The following is a 14,590-nucleotide window of genomic DNA, read 5'->3' as shown; positions in this document are numbered from 1 at the left end:
CCCTGCAAACCATAAAGGCAGCTGCTTTGCGCTCGGAAACGGGGGCGGGGGAAGACAGTATGCCGCTGGATAGTCAGGGCACCCTCCTGTCTATTTCTCAGCGCGTACAGGAGGAGGAGGAGGAGCATGAGGAGGATGAGGAGGAGGGGGAAGAGACAGCTTGGGCCGCTGCTGACGGTACACCGGCTGATTGCCTGTCATCCTTTCAGCGTGTATGGCCTGAGGAGGAGGAGGAGGAGGAGGAGGAGGAGGAGGATCCTGATAGTGATCTTCCTAGTGAAGACAGCCATGTGTTGCGTACAGGTACCCTGGCACACATGGCTGACTTCATGTTAGGATGCCTTTCTCGTGACCCTCGCGTTGCACGCATTCTGGCCACTACGGATTACTGGGTGTACACACTGCTCGATCCACGGTATAAGGAGAACCTGCCCACTCTGATTCCCGAAGAGGAAAGGGGTTCGAGAGTGTTGCTATACCACAGGACCCTTGCGGACAAGCTGATGGTAAAATTCCCAGCCGACAGCGCTAGTGGCAGAAGGCGCAGTACCGAGGGCAAGGTAGCAGGGGATGTGCGTAGATCGAGCAGTATGTACATCCCAGGCAGTGCAACAGTCTTTAAGGGCCTGGCCAGCTTTATGGCTCCCCACCAAGACTGTGTCACCGCTCCCCAGTCACGGCTGAGTCGGCGGGAGCACTGTAAAAGGATGGTGAGGGAGTACGTAGCGGATCGCACGACCATCCTTGGTGACGCCTCTGCCCCCTACAACTACTGGGTGTCAAAGCTGGACACGTGGCCTGAACTAGCCCTGTATGCCCTTGAGGTGCTTGCTTGTCCTGCGGCTAGCGTCTTGTCGGAGAGGGTGTTTAGTGCGGCTGGGGGAATCATCACCGATAAGCGTAGCCGCTTGTCAACCGACAGTGCCGACAGGCTAACACTCATCAAGATGAACAAAGGCTGGATTTCGCCAGACTTCTGTTCTCCACCAGCGGACAGCAGCGATACGTAAGCAATACGTAGGCTGCACCCGCGGATGGAAGCTACGTTCTCTCTCACCATCCAAAACGGGGACATTTCTGCTTCATCAATCTGTGTCTAATATTCCTCCTCCTCCTCCTGCTCCTCCTCCTGAAACCTCACGTAATCACGCTGAACGGGCAATTTTTCTTAGGGCCACAAGGCTCACTCAAATAATTTTTCAGAACAATTTTTATAAGTTTCAATTAGCTTAAAAGCGTTGGAACTTTAACTTGAACCAATTTTTCGTTACACTGGGCTGCCTCCAGGCCTAGTTACCACTTAAGCCACATTAACCAAAGCGATTCACCTGCCATCTTGGTTGGGCATGGCCAATTTTTACTGAGGTACATTAGTACTGTTGGTACACCAATTTTTTGGGGCCCTCACCTACAGTGTAATCATAGTAATTTCTATGTTCTTCGCCTGCACTCATGGTACAGAAAGGTGTGTGGGGTTGGCCTACAGTTTAGCTACATAAATGTCACTTGTGCCTTGGCTATACTAAGGCTACTGAAATGGAACGAAGACTGCGCTCCCGCTATACTGCTGCTTCAGAATTGTTACTGGGGCCTGTCTTGAGTGCTACTATTGCTTACATGGAACGAAGACTGCGCTCCCGCTATACTGCTGCTTCAGAATTGTTACTGGGGCCTGTCTTGAGTGCTACTATTGCTTACATGGAACGAAGACTGCGCTCCCGCTATACTGCTGCTTCAGAATTGTTACTGGGGCCTGTCTTGAGTGCTACTATTGCTTACATGGAACGAAGACTGCGCTCCCGCTATACTGCTGCTTCAGAATTGTTACTGGGGCCTGTCTTGAGTGCTACTATTGCTTACATGGAACGAAGACTGCGCTCCCGCTATACTGCTGCTTCAGAATTGTTACTGGGGCCTGTCTTGAGTGCTACTATTGCTTACATGGAACGAAGACTGCGCTCCCGCTATACTGCTGCTTCAGAATTGTTACTGGGGCCTGTCTTGAGTGCTACTATTGCTTACATGGAACGAAGACTGCGCTCCCGCTATACTGCTGCTTCAGAATTGTTACTGGGGCCTGTCTTGAGTGCTACTATTGCTTACATGGAACGAAGACTGCGCTCCCGCTATACTGCTGCTTCAGAATTGTTACTGGGGCCTGTCTTGAGTGCTACTACTGCTTACATGGAACGAAGACTGCGCTCCCGCTATACTGCTGCTTCAGAATTGTTACTGGGGCCTGTCTTGAGTGCTACTATTGCTTACATGGAACGGACACGTGGAGAGGACACGTAGTGCCTCAAAAACATCCCCCTCCTCCTCCAACAGGGAAAACATTGTTGGCAAATGCCTTTGCATTGGTTCGTCTGGCGGCAGTCCAAGAATTTCACCTTTACCGACACTACAAGAGAGCCCCCCCACCATCCCCCCGCCACGGCCCACTTAATCCTGGCCACATTCCGAAAACCAACAAAATACAACCGTGGTACTAGGTCCGCAGTCACCACCACATTACCACCAACGCGGTTACTGTTAAGGTGCATATAACCACGGACACGTGGAGAGGACACGTAGTGCCTCAAAAACATCCCCCTCCTCCTCCAACAGGGAAAACATTGTTGGCAAATGCCTTTGCATTGGTTCGTCTGGCGGCAGTCCAAGAATTTCACCTTTACCGACACTACAAGAGAGCCCCCCCACCATCCCCCCGCCACGGCCCACTTAATCCTGGCCACATTCCGAAAACCAACAAAATACAACCGTGGTACTAGGTCCGCAGTCACCACCACATTACCACCAACGCGGTTACTGTTAAGGTGCATATAACCACGGACACGTGGAGAGGACACGTAGTGCCTCAAAAACATCCCCCTCCTCCTCCAACAGGGAAAACATTGTTGGCAAATGCCTTTGCATTGGTTCGTCTGGCGGCAGTCCAAGAATTTCACCTTTACCGACACTACAAGAGAGCCCCCCCACCATCCCCCCGCCACGGCCCACTTAATCCTGGCCACATTCCGAAAACCAACAAAATACAACCGTGGTACTAGGTCCGCAGTCACCACCACATTACCACCAACGCGGTTACTGTTAAGGTGCATATAACCACGGACACGTGGAGAGGACACGTAGTGCCTCAAAAACATCCCCCTCCTCCTCCAACAGGGAAAACATTGTTGGCAAATGCCTTTGCATTGGTTCGTCTGGCGGCAGTCCAAGAATTTCACCTTTACCGACACTACAAGAGAGCCCCCCCACCATCCCCCCGCCACGGCCCACTTAATCCTGGCCACATTCCGAAAACCAACAAAATACAACCGTGGTACTAGGTCCGCAGTCACCACCACATTACCACCAACGCGGTTACTGTTAAGGTGCATATAACCACGGACACGTGGAGAGGACACGTAGTGCCTCAAAAACATCCCCCTCCTCCTCCAACAGGGAAAACATTGTTGGCAAATGCCTTTGCATTGGTTCGTCTGGCGGCAGTCCAAGAATTTCACCTTTACCGACACTACAAGAGAGCCCCCCCACCATCCCCCCGCCACGGCCCACTTAATCCTGGCCACATTCCGAAAACCAACAAAATACAACCGTGGTACTAGGTCCGCAGTCACCACCACATTACCACCAACGCGGTTACTGTTAAGGTGCATATAACCACGGACACGTGGAGAGGACACGTAGTGCCTCAAAAACATCCCCCTCCTCCTCCAACAGGGAAAACATTGTTGGCAAATGTCTTTGCATTGGTTCGTCTGGCGGCAGTCCAAGAATTTCACCTTTACCGACACTACAAGAGAGCCCCCCCACCATCCCCCCGCCACGGCCCACTTAATCCTGGCCACATTCCGAAAACCAACAAAATACAACCGTGGTACTAGGTCCGCAGTCACCACCACATTACCACCAACGCGGTTACTGTTAAGGTGCATATAACCAGTCTGACTGGGGCATGCAGACACCTTGACAGAATGAATAGTGTGTGGCACATAGGTTCCCCATTGCTATGCCCACGTGTGCAGCTCCTGATGGCGGTGGCACAGGATTGTATTTCTCATTGCTTCTGTACAGCATTGTGGGCTATCGCCCCGCCCCTATTAAAGAGGGTCGCTACCTAGCCGTGCCAACCCTGTGCAGTGTGTGCCTGCGGTCCCTCGTCGTGGCAGACGCACTTCTAAATAGACATGAGGGTGGTGTGGCATGAGGGCAGCTGAAGGCTGCGCAGGGACAGTTTGGTGTGCGCTGTGGGGGGGAGGGGGTGCGGTTGGGCAGCATGTAACTCAGGAGAAGTGGCAGTGGAGTGTCATGCAGGCAGTGATTGTGCTTTGTTGGAGGTAGTGTGGTGCTTAGCAAAGGTATGCCATGCTAATGAGCGCTTTTCAGAAGTAAAAGTTGTTGGGAGGGGGGGGGGCCCACTCTTGCCGCTATTGTGGCTTAATAGTGGGACCTGTGAACTTAGGATGCAGCCCAACATGTAGCCCCTCGCCTGCCCTATCCGTCACTGTGTCATTCCCATCACTTTCCTGAATTGCCCAGATTTTCACACATGAAAACCTTAGCGAGCATCGGCGAAATACAAAAATGTTCTGGTCGCCCATTGACTTCAATGGGGTTCGTTGTTCGAAACGAACCCTCGAGCATCACGGGAAGTTCGTTACGAATAACGAACACCCGAACATTTTGGTGTTCGCTCATCTCTAAATATTACCATATGGGGACTTAATAACTCCCTATATAGCTTCTAATATGACCATATGGGGACTAAATAGTCCCCATATTGCTCCTAATATCACCCCATAGGGACTAAATTACCCGCCATATAGTTTCCAATATCACCATAGTGAGACTAAATAACCCCCCATATAGCTTCTAATATCACCATATGGACCCTAAATAACCCACTTATAGCTTCTAATATCACCATATGCAGAGTAAATAACCCCCCTTAAAGCTTGTAATATCACAATGTGAGGACTACATAACCCCCCATATACCTTCTAATATCCCCATATGGAGACTAAATAACCCCCATATAGCTTCTAATATCCCCATATGGGGACTAAATAACCCCCATATAGCTCCTAATATCACCATATGGGGACTAAATAACCCCCATATAGCTCCTAATATCACCATATGGGGACTAAATAACCCCCATATAGCTTCTAATATCACCATATGGGGACCAAATAACCCCAATATAGCTTCTAATATCACCATATGGGGACTAAATAACATCCCATATAGCTTCTAATATCACCATATGGGGACTAAATAACATCCCATATAGAGCTATTAATACAACATGAAATTTACTGCCTGTATAGATTTCCTGTACTTCTACGCACGGGTCAATATGGTGCCATACTCTCTGCGCTCCTTTGGACCATCCACCTATGTAGCACTGCCATCTCTCAATGGAGTACTGCATCCAATTTCCTCTTGTGTTTTACACTGGCGGAGGAGCAGCTGGAGGGAAGCATTACTCCATGACCCCCATATACAGGCATCTCTCCTCCAATCTCATCCAGTTATAACTAGACCCCCATCTAGTAACAGTAGAGCTATAAACAGTGATAAAATAATCCGGGTGCCGTTCTCATACAGCTTTTAGGCTGCTTTCACCTAGGCAAGAAAATCGTGCGATTTCCGCGCGATGCGAGAGGGAGTAAAAACACCGAATTATGAAATCAATGATTTTCAATGGTTTCCTTCACATTTGTAATGTTTTCACTCATGCAATGTTGCATGAAGAAAAAAAATCTTTCCCCATGTTTCCCTATGGAGTTTCCTTTTTATTGCATCGCAAAGGACGAAATTGCAATTTTCGTGCAATGTGTTTTTAACATTAGAAAGTATTATTGACTTTTGCGCTAAAAAAATCACCGCAAAGCCCGTGTGATCGCGCCTTATTCCTGTTTATGGAGGCGTTGTTCTAAAAAAAAACTTCTATAGGAAAAGAAGTCCATAACACTTGAAATTCCGTATGAATGAGGTGTAAGGCTGCGCTCAGAGGGATGTTTGTGTGTGACAATCCAGGGCCCAACTCGCAGCGGACCGCACGCGGATGTACGTCCATGTGATGTCAGAGCGGCGGGTACCGGACATTACATATCCTGCTCATCCATGACACGGACCGGAACAGGACAGGATCCACGTGAAATAACACTCATGTGAAGAGCCTGATTGTCAAATATGGGTCCGTGTGCCGTGAAATACACGGACAGCACAGATGGGGAACAACCGCCTGAACTGTCCCTAACAGCCTCTCCTTCCTGGTGTGAAGTAATAATTGTGGCCGATCTCAGGAAGGAGAACAATGAGACAAAGAGAATTCCAATCACATCACATTTATGTCTCTCTTACTTTTAGAACAATGGAAATCCGTGTAATCTAAATGCAGGATGTAACAGCGGATGTTGCCGTACGCTAAACCCAAGGGATCCTTATAGACGTATATGTCAATCAAGAGCAGCAGAAAATGCGACCTGTGACCTTATTGTGAGTATCTGTAAGCCGCTGATGTATCTGCTTCTCCCTTCGTTGTGTACAGAATTCCCGGGTGCCGCTCCCATCACATGGGCGCCCCATCCGTGTGTTGTGTGATGTGCGGGCACCACAGATCACATGTCCTGTTCTCATGTGACACGTAAATAGAACATGTGGTGATTCTTCAGTCCCCACTCCTAATAGCACAAATACGGTTATTTCTCTTCATTGTCGGTTTTACTAAATATTTGCATTGCCCACAAAATAAGCCTCCTGCAGCCTCTTATCTTAGAGCTCTACATGCTGCGGTTCCTCTGTTACTCCTCCTGGCAGTGTATGAATACCTACACACTCAGGTACTTGTACCCGCAGCAGTGAGGTGGCAGGAGCAAATTATCACAATCTTTGTCACCCCCTAAAACCTCGTGTTCCATCTCTAGAAGCTGCGCGGCCAAAACCTGCGCTGAGGAGCCGCGATATTATTCACACGGAGAAGTTTAATGCTCAAGTGTGAAACGGACAGAATTTGGACAAAACTTGGAGCAATCAGGGCCCATTCACACCGCCGTATCCCCTGTCCGCACAACACGGCTGATCTGCATTGGTGGAGTCAGATGTAGATATGTGATGCGGATGTCCTGCTGTCACCCCGATTTACAGACCAAAATCACCAGGAAAGAGCGGAAAAAATTACATCAATTGGTATTTTTTGCGGTTTCTTTTTTGTGCATCTAAAACCACAGTGAATAGAGACGCAATAAGCAAGCAGAGAAACGTGCAAAAACATCCAACATACACGGGCGGAAACAACGGTGCGCTCTTCATGGACTAACACTGCGTTCACTGGTGTGAATGAGACCTTAAAGGCGATGTGTTTATTTACATTATATATATATATATATATATATATATATATATACACACACTTTTTTTTTTTTTACAGACCGAATGTCTTTTCCCTTTTTGATTCTCGGACCAGAATCGCACATTAAAATCAGTGGATGTGTTTAAAATATAAAACGCCCTTGCACGGCGTGGGAGGAATCTCTGCTTTATTTACGCACCCATTGAATTCAATTGGAGGTTTAAATTCCATCATTTCATCCGCCTTCCGTTTTTTTCTCCCGTGTAAAGAACGGATTGCAATCAGATGACATTTCTGCGTTAAAAATACAAACCCTGATGTAAAACGCACCGACAAAGGGACCTCAGTCATTGTTTTCTGACTAAATTCCCGCTTGTCAAGTCAATGAGGACTAATTCAGTGTAAACCGGCGTGCGGTGGGAGACGTAGCGTCAGACGGGACATTCTCTGTAACTGGACCCCCGGCCTCACGCTGCGTCTCCCACCGCTGATCCTACATGTTAGTGACAGATGTGGTTAGGAGTCACAAGTGTCTTCATTAACCCTATCATCTCTTTCTTTAGCCTTTTTTCGGGAAGTACAATAACTGCCTGTGTGAGGGTGGATTTACATGTAGGAGGAACCAGAATAACCGTTTCTCCTGCCAGAAGCCAAGCGGCAAATAACTAAGTCTAAGATGAGAAAGTATCCGGCGGTATCTACACGGATCTACAAGAGGTTGTCAGTCTTATGGAAATAAAGCTTCTACAACTTCCTTATATGTTTTGTCTTTTCTCGCTGTTTTTAAGATCTCTGCTTGCTGTCAGTAAATGAAAACATTGCCATTCAGAGGCTGAGAAGCCGTCCTCTTGTCTGCCTCACACAGCAGCAGTTTGTTACAATGTAGCAGTCAGGAGTCTAGAACAGGAGTAATAGGTGGGCTGCTGATGTATGGAGCTCATAGAGGAATCTATAAAGGGCTTACCCAGATGGACTAGTTCTCACATCCGTGTGCTCTGCGTGTTTACAACTGACTTCATACTTACATTACACTGACCTGTTACAGTCAATGTGACTGCAGACAGGTAGAATGTATTATGATGTTCTCCTTTCCTGTAGTCCTAACAGCAGCACATATAGACATGGGGATCTATTCCCCTACCATGAGCCTTGGAAAGTTAGTTTAAATTTTGTACTAACCCCATCAGAAGGACTTTAGCTCCTCCCCCTTGTCTGTTTTTAAAGACTACAAAGAGATATAGAGGAAAATACTTTGTTGGTTGGGTAGATATGTGCTGCTGTTAGATCTCCATAATAACATAATAACTTCTGGCTTCCTTGGGTATCCTCACACAGCAGCCATATACATACGGGGGGAGAAGGATTTATTAAGGGTGGGAAAGACCAGAAATAAAAACTGAAGAACCGGACTAAAAGTCTTCTCCATAGAGAAGTCCATCTTACACAGAAGGTGTGTTGTGTGCTCCATGTGCCGATGCTCTCAGCCAGATACCGCACCTTCTGCCCCTGATGTTGCTGTGGCTCCGGTATAGCGAGTCTGATGTCTTCTGGACGGAGACCTTTACTTTTATATGAAGTGATAATAGGGTCTCTCGGTCACCTAGATATGGTGGGCTGGGGGGATTTCTCCCTTTCTTTGGGATCTGTGAGAGCACAGACAACTGATCTGTCCAAACTCTCAGCTGGGATAGGTCTATTCTCAGACACTGCCCACGTCTGGTGTCTACGAACACCTTTCCTCCTCCCAGGGAGTAGGAGGAGTGCTCACATAGCTTTCAATTTTGGGAAAGGGTTGACTTTAACTGTCTGCAGTCTCTCAATGGCCATTATGAACCTCTTTGTCAACCACAAGTGTCTTTAGCTAGAGACTTACCTTAGGCCTTTCTCAAATCCATCCTATGGAATATGGAGCATCACGCCTAAATATGGTTCCTCTGCTCAAAGCCTTCCTTGTTCACACTATTTATGAAGATGGACACTATATAGGTATAGGCACTTTTAGTTGCCATTTCTTGGGTGGCCAACAGAGTTCAGGTTTCTACCTGATTGTTACATCTGTGCAAGCCATGGGAACAATGACCTACATGAACGCAACCCAAATAAGACAGGAGGGAAAGAATATGCAATCGGACACCAACAACATGCATAAACCAAACATACAAACAACCACAACAGACGCTAAAATACTTACCAATAGTACAAACCCACATAGGCAGCTGGAATTACTAATAAGTATGAGGTATTGGTCTGTATTTTGGCCAGAATACATAAGTTCACAAGCCCACTTCAAGGGTCTTTGGTGTCTTGTGAGTCCCTAGGGAACTCTGCCTACAAGCAGGGCGATTCTCTCAATAGGGACCCCGGCTAATCCTAGATGGTAACAGACAGGAACACTATGCAGGGTAGATAAAACAAAACACACACTGAGCATGACAATTCACACCAAGTATAGTCAACACCTGCAGACTAAGACCCCCTGCACACAGGCGGACATTCCGCGGCTGGATTTCCCGCACAATTTCCGCCCGTGGAAGCTGCCATATGATTACATTAGAAAACGCAATCCTAGGCAGACGTCCATGATTTGTCTGTGCAAAATCATGTGCAGAAAACAAATCACGGCATGCTCTATTTCTGTGCGGGGCTCTGGTCTGCGCATGCGGGACCCGGCTGCCGACGCATGCGCAGACCAGAGCCAGCGGCCGGCACATCAAAGAGCCGGAGCCGCAAGAGCAGGTGAGCACCGCGCTGGTCTCTGCAGGGGCTCGGGTCGGGTCCCGCTGCGAGAATTCTTTTAGCCGGATCCGACCCGGCCATCTGTAGGTGGCCTTACACAGAACACGACCTTGTTCACACCAAGTGACTGCAACACAGAGGGAACACCACACAGAACATGTCATTGTACACATCAAGTGCAGTCCACACTTTCAGACAGACATACACTGAACAAGTCGTTGTTACCACATGAAGTCTACTCACCTCACAGGCAGAGGGAAGCCTCATTCAGAACCTCATGCATGCAGAAATATCTTACAGACAGTGAGTGTGGACCCACTGTGCCAACCAACCGGTTTGGCTTAATCCAAAGAGCATTATCCTGACTGTTCCCCGGTATTCACCCTTTGACCCATGTACAGGGATCTGGAATTTGCTGCAGGAAACCGAGCAGACCACTACCTGCTGGAGTAGTCCTGGTGTTGTTGGGAGCTGATCCATGGAGGTCAAAGGGACCGGTGCAAGGCACCGCAAAACAGGCCAAACTGTAAACAGAAACCTGTTCAATGTCTAGCCAGGCAGAGAACAAACGTAATCCAGGTAAAAGTCCAGGAATCAGGACAGACACAGAAGTCAGAGACAGGAGACCCTTGCTGAGTGACCGAGGCAAACTTACACCAACACTTAGGCAAAGGAGGAGGATTCCCAGCTCAGTTAAATAGAAGGGCAATAGCCTATTACCCTGCAGCTGGGCGGAGAACTCCTGCAGTGCTGGTGAAAGTATACAGCTAAGAGTCCATTTATGCAGAAGGAGCAGAGTGAAACATAAGTCTACCAGCAATAGCAAGAGGGCAGCAGACATGGGTAGCCGGCCTAACAAATAAGACATGAATTAGCTCAGGTGTCCACACACCAAGAAAGGTGCAAGAGCGTTAGACACCAAACTAATATAAAATGAACATTTTGTTAGATATTACCCACCTGACGATGCATAGGACATCAGATGTCTGGGGACCACACCTGATACAAGAGAAGGGAGGAGAGCCATAGAACCTGCTGACAGGAGATCAGGTGTGCAAACCATCTTCAGGGAAAGCAACTCAAACTAGCAGCATGCATAAAACCAAGCGTTGAGGTGGAAAAGGATAGTGGATTAATGACCAGCACCCTCTAGTAAGAGGGGCTGGTATTTATGGGCACATCATGATGGTGATTGGCTGGCTAGAGAGCTCCACACTATCAGCCAGCCAAATCCACCACACCTACAGCAGTGTGATTCTGGAAACCCATAGTACTACAGGTCCCAGGAGCACAATGTGACACTGATAATCACATTTTCCTTAGCAAAGACCTCTAAATTTTCATGCCAACAGGATGAATACATTCAGGCTTTTCAACAGCTTGTCTGAGTAAAAACCTACCATGGTTTCCATGACTAATCCTCCAAAGCAGGAGAAATCACGCTTGCTTAGGCCAGAATGGCAGGCTTAGTCTTGCCTGAGAAAGTCCCAACTCTAGTTTGAGCAAACCTCTCTGGATGAAGAATTGTCTGGAAATGGCTGAAATGATCCGTCCACAAGTTTCTCTGACATTACTGAGAAAACTCTCACAAGGCTTGGAGTACGGTAAGTCGTCTTGTAGGACAGGCAGACAGCATATTAGAGACTAACCCGTCCTCTCTGCTATTGAGTCTTGGCATCAGAATTTACCTTGCTTGCCCCCTGACACTACATTTCTCCTGGATCATCTGTATGAGTTGCCCTGGAAAGGGGATAGATTATTATTATTATTTGTCTAATATATTTCCCCTTTGTATTGACATTTGGGGGAAATCCTGAATCCTTCTATTCTTCCTATTGAGACTATTTACTGGAAACACGCAGCCTAGTGTGGTGCAGCATGTGAAAGCCCCAGGGATGTGAAGCATTTACACGTGATAAAGGCTTCATATCACTCAGGGGATGAAGGGATCCTTATGACAGCCGCAGCAGAGGATCGCAGAGTTCTCCCATTGCTTTCAATAGGGCCGGCGAAATCACGCAGAAAGATAGAGTATGCCGTGATTTGTTTCTCGCACAGCATCTCATCGCAATGCAGTGCTATGCAGGAAACCATCGCTCATGTGTATAAACCCACTCTAAAGAATGGGGTTGATATTTGTGGGTCTCGCAACGCACAAATCTTGCACGATTCTCTCGGCCCTCTGAGTCCCTGAGTCATGCTGCCCAGCCTTCCATCATTGACGTCGGCCCATGAGAGGTGCTGGAATGCTGGAGGGCTGTGATGAAATGCTGCATGACTCGAGGCTAGGGTGGTCCGCCTTCGTGGCTTATACAGTGGCAGTTATTAAAAGTGAGTTTTTACTAAAATACAATGCTTGTACTTATAAACATGCAGATTTTATGTAATCTGCCAGAGAGCTATGGGGCTCATGTAAATTATTCTTAACCCCTTAAGGATGGGGCCCAGTTTGGTATGTTGGTACAAAGACCAATTCCCAGCATGCAGGGGGAAAATTCTGTATGGGGGGACGTAACAGGGGCAAAATACTGCTGAACAACCACTAACCCCCCCCCCCCCCCGATGTACGGAAGGGGGGCTGCTTAGTATTATACTTGTGCACAAATAGGGGCCACTGCTACAAGTACATGTTACTATGGGATAAAAGGACATGGAATCTTATGCTGTATAACATTACTTACCATAAACCTGAAATAAATAGACAGACACAGGTGTGGCATTTTAAGGCTGCAGCATTTATTTTTTTTAAACGGGGTTACCATAACCTTTAATAAATCATAACCAGATACATAACAGGTAGACTCAGTCCTAACCCGTCAGGTCTACACCAATAACCCATTTAAAACTATCTTTATAACCACCTGCAGGAGGCGGGCAGCATTCCCACAAGGCCATGCAACCACTAAGGCCACTACCAGCGGAAATAATTCTCCCAATGTTGCATTCTTTACAAGACCTTTGGCAACCCAATTGAGATGCCAGCCTTCCGCAGACCACTCCTCACCAAATGTAGCTGCATGTCCTGTTTCAGACGATCCCAAGTGCAAATGTAAAACCTCAATACCACAAAATTCCGACTACCTGACAGAATTCCCATTGTATTGTGGCAAAAACTGTAACCAGATGCACATATTCCCCCTCAAACTTGCTGACACCCTGACATGCGAGGACAGTGACAACAGCACTTTCATAGAAACGAACAAACATCGCACAAAGATCCTTTCCACGGGTTGTAACCGGCATGCAAACACCGGCTGCCCGGCAATCTGCTGTAGTTCTCTTAATGTGAGCTTCTTCTTTCTTACTGCCGCTCTGAGCAAGACACATAGCCTCTCCACCTCGCTCTCAGGCAGACAAAATTCCATTTTTTCACTATCAATTACTATACCTAAAAACTCTAGCTCCTTACAAGGATACATAGTTTTATCCTTTGCCAACGGGACTCCAAAAAACTCCATCCATGACACAAAACCTTCCAAAACCTCTAGACATCCAATATTGTCTGAAGCTCCAACAAACAAAAAATCGTCCAGATAATGCATGATGCCTGAGGAAAAGCCTTCTGTGCCCCCAACTCCAGAAAAGAAGAAAACAACTATAGATGAGCGAGTATACTCGCTAAAGGCAATTGCTCGAGCGAGCATTGCCTTTACTGAGTACCTGCCCCGCTCGAGACTGTAGGTTCGGGTTCCGGCAGCGGGCACGAAGCTGCGGGGGAGAGCGGGGCGGAACGGAGGGGAGATCACTCTCTCGTTCTCTCCCCCCCGCTCCCTCCTGCTGACCCCGCTCCCCCGCGCCGGCACCCGAACCTACAGTCTCGCTCGAGCAATTGCCTTAACGAGTATACTCGCTCATCTCTAAAAACAACCTAAAATAATAACATGACAGCTTGAAACCCAGAAGTAACACCATGTCAAAGAAAAAATAACCAGCGAACTGAAAACCCAACAAATTAACCCTTTCCAATCTAATTTGTATCCTGGTTTTCTGCTGTTATACAACAGCGCTATATGCTGGCGAAAGCCAGTACTGCAAGAGGTGACATGTTGGATATGCTCTGACAGCATAGAGGCTGGCAATATACAGTAAGAGAACCCCCGACGGACGTCTTTCAACATCGGAGCTGTACAGCCCTAAATCATAATGTTTTCTGAGGTCAGACAGTGGATTGGAAAGGGTTAAAACCCGCAGAAAAACTGGTAAGAAGCGGAACGCTTACTGAATGTCGAACTTTGCCATCAAAGCATTTTTCCCAGCATGCCTCAGCAGGCACAATGCAGCGTCAAAAGACGCGTATTTCACCACCGCCTCTACCCCCGACACCTTATCATGTAACAACAGGTGGTGAATAACCCTAAATGCATTAGTTTCTTTTTTTGGAACTAAACCAAGAGGAGATAAACGAAAATCCTGAATGGGAGGCTACAAAAAGGCCCAGCCACCCGGCCGTCCTGCAGCTCCTTCCAAATTGTGTCATGCACTATCTCCGGCTGC

The 14,590-nt window shown here is 47.6% G+C and overlaps 1 long non-coding RNA gene across 1 annotated transcript in view; it reads left to right on the top strand.

The window, feature by feature from the left end:
* Positions 1–8,035, top strand: part of LOC136614277 (uncharacterized) — a 40,749-nt gene extending 32,714 nt beyond the window's left edge. Inside the window, exons 2-3 of the long non-coding RNA XR_010790951.1 lie at positions 6,379–6,507; positions 7,924–8,035. This is a non-coding gene — a long non-coding RNA (uncharacterized lncRNA). The remainder of the gene's footprint in view (positions 1–6,378; positions 6,508–7,923) is intronic.
* The last annotated feature ends 6,555 nt before the right edge of the window (positions 8,036–14,590 follow it).

The sequence above is a fragment of the Eleutherodactylus coqui genome, chromosome 1 (assembly GCF_035609145.1).
Source record: "Eleutherodactylus coqui strain aEleCoq1 chromosome 1, aEleCoq1.hap1, whole genome shotgun sequence".
In the NCBI taxonomy this organism is placed as follows: Eukaryota; Metazoa; Chordata; class Amphibia; order Anura; family Eleutherodactylidae; genus Eleutherodactylus; species Eleutherodactylus coqui.
This window is presented reverse-complemented; position numbering and strand designations above follow the sequence as displayed.